This window comes from Leucopleurus acutus, assembly GCF_964270905.1.
Source record: "Leucopleurus acutus genome assembly, chromosome: 3".
Taxonomy (NCBI): Eukaryota; Metazoa; Chordata; class Mammalia; order Artiodactyla; family Delphinidae; genus Leucopleurus; species Leucopleurus acutus.
This window is the reverse complement of record NC_139145.1, coordinates 155,376,000-155,379,008: the sequence shown is the minus strand read 5'-3', so window position 1 is coordinate 155,379,008 and position 3,009 is coordinate 155,376,000. Positions and strand designations below refer to the sequence as shown.

At 35.7% G+C, this 3,009-nt stretch overlaps 1 pseudogene across 1 annotated transcript; it reads right to left on the bottom strand.

The window, feature by feature from the left end:
- Window positions 1–221: 221 nt before the first annotated feature.
- On the bottom strand, window positions 222–914 carry LOC309960329 (GTP-binding nuclear protein Ran-like; annotated as a pseudogene). Its single transcript has one exon. The product of its transcript is annotated as a GTP-binding nuclear protein Ran-like (transcript).
- Between the last annotated feature and the right edge of the window lie 2,095 nt (window positions 915–3,009).

Here is a 3,009-nt window from a genome sequence, read left to right as displayed (position 1 = left end):
GTTCCAAAATACATAAATATGCAGGTACAAAAAAATGAAGGTTTTTTTTTTTTAACTGCCACATTCACTCCGAAGCCCATTCATCTCTTTCAGCATCCCAAAGATTAATCACATGCTCTGCTTAGCTATATAATAAAGAGGCAAACACGCTGTACCACTGACATCACAGGTCAGTTGCCTATAAAACTAGACTTCTGATGCTGGGCTCCAGCTTCACTTTCTCACAGGTCATCATCTTCATCCAGGAGGGCAGTTGTCTGAGCAACCTCTAGATCGTGCTTGTACTGCGCTGCCAACGCTGGGTCCATGACCACCTCTGGCGGGGCAAAAGCAGGCATGGCGACAAACTCTAAGTTAGGGTCTCCGATCAGTTTTCTAGCAAGCCAGAGGAAGCTTTTCAAAGTTGTAGTTACTTTTGGCAGAAATGTCATAGTACTGATGATTCTTCTTTCGGTGGAAGACAATTGACTTTGCCTTAATCTTTCTGTCCTTAATGTTCACTTTGTTGCCACACAACACGATGGGGATGTGATCTCTATGCCAGGTCTCTATGCCAGTTATGCACGTTCTTGTAAGTAACTCTCGATGTTACATCAAACATTATAATGGCACACTGAGCTTGGATATAATAGCCATCTCTCAATCCACCAAATTTCTCCTGACCAGCTGTATCCCATACATTGAACTTAACAGGTCATCTGTTGGTATGGAACATAAGGGGATGGACCTCAACACCCAAGGTAGCTACATACTTCTAAAATTCACCAGTCAGATGACATCTCACAAATGTAGTTTTACCAGTACCACCATCCCCAATCAATACCAGTTTGAACTGAACTTGGGGTTCTACTTGGGCAGCCATGGTGATGCTACTTCCAGAAGCGTCTCTGCGCTCGTCTGACTGAGGGCTCCATTTGCTTAGTTTTTAGAATTCATTTGTCCAAATTTGCACATCATATTATTTTACATGATTTTATTACCTTTCATATCTGTGGCTATATGTTACATTATTTCATCTTTTCAGTCATAGACAGGCACTGGTATCATACATTAAAAAGAGACAAATATTTATTTGTCAGGTTATATTTTCATTGTTATATTAATTTTATATATTTGAATGTAGTGGATATTTTAATATCCAAAAAGGAGAAAAATATCTAAATGAAAATGTGAACTCCAAGTAAACAGCATTTATCTAACACAAACAACAAATAGTATATAAACAAAGAAAAGAAACCTAGGTTCTAAACCTAGATATCTATGACCTTGAGTAATTTACTTAATTTTCTACATGACTTACATAATGCTTGTTATTACAAATTGAATCTCAGTAATATCACTCTAAATATGAAAGTGTTCCCTGGGTAGGTGTGTGTGTGTGTGTGTGTGTGTGTGTGTGTGTGTGTGTGTGTGGTGTGAGCACACGTGCATGCACATGTGCGTGTGCATGCACATATGCACATATTTTACAAACTACTCAGAACAAACAATAATGTAAAATGGAGAATTAGGCTTTTTATCTATTATAGCCACTGGTTTTGTCAAATGTATACCAAAATCTTTCAGAGATGTAACACATTTTTCCCCCTTAATAAGAGGTTTTTATACCCAAGTATCCAAATCTCATTAACTCTATCAATATGACCATGGGTACATCCTCACTGGGAAAACCTTCCTAGAATTTTCTCATTTGACTAACACTGTACATTGTCTTATTTGATTAAATAATTTAAATCGAATGAAGGATTCCAAGGAGCTCTTTTTTTGCAAAGAAAAAATATTTAACCCTGTAATGAGTGGCAGATACCAATCTTTGTTAAACTTTGAATTTAATTTCTCAATTATAATTCTCTTTGAATGGCACTGTACTTATGAAGTGTCCAAACCCTTCTTGCAAATTATAGATTAATCACAAGGATGCATTTTTATTGTTCAATTTCCTCTAATACAGAAAAAATCATTCAAATAAAAATGTAAAATAAATGGATACAATTAAGTAATCTTATCTTTCTGTAATACTCTAGGTATACTGTATTCTATAGGACCATTGATACAGAGATATTGATAATATCTCAAGCACTATTTATTGCTGTCTGAAACAATCACTATTTGTTACGGTCCAAATCAGTCCTGATCTAGTTTATAATAAATCGAAATAGGATCAAGGCATATAAGATATCGCCAAATGTTATTTTATCTACAAAATGAGGATAATTTTAACAAAATGAACATTCTTAAAGGCTTTTTGGAAATAGTTCATACACATTATAAGCATGTGATGCCTAATAGGTTTCTTTATGCTTTACACTATTCATTATTATTATATTAAAATGAATGGGCATAGCAAGAATGGTTATTGTTCAGTCTGAAATGATAGAACACATTTTTTAATCTTTTTCTTTAACTCATATTATTTATTTATTTATTATTATTTTTTAACATCTTTATTGGAGTATAATTGCTTTACAATGGCGTGTTAGTTTCTGCTATATAACAAAGTGAATCAGCTATAGGTATACATATATCCCCATATGCCCTCTCTCTTGCATCTCCCTCCCACCCTCCCTATCCCACCCCTCAAGGTGGTCACAAAGCACCGAGCTGATCTCCCTGTGCTATGTGGATGCTTCCCACTAGCTATCTATTTTACATTTGGTAGTGTATATATGTCCATGCCACTCTCTCACTTCGTCCCAGCTTACCCTTCCAACTCCCCGTGTCCGCTACATATGTGTTTTTATTCCTGTCCTGCCTGTAGGTTCTTCAGAACCTTTTTTTTTTTAAGATTTCATATATATGTGTTAGCAGATGCTATTTGTCTTTCTCTTTCTGATTTACTTCACTCTGTACAACAGACTCTAGGTCCATCCACCTCACTGCAAATAATTCAATTTCGTTTCTTTTTATGGCTGAGGAATATTCCATTGTATATATGTGCCACATCTTCTTTATCCATTCATTTGTCGATGGACACTTAGGTTGCTTCCATGTCCTGGCTATTGTAAATAG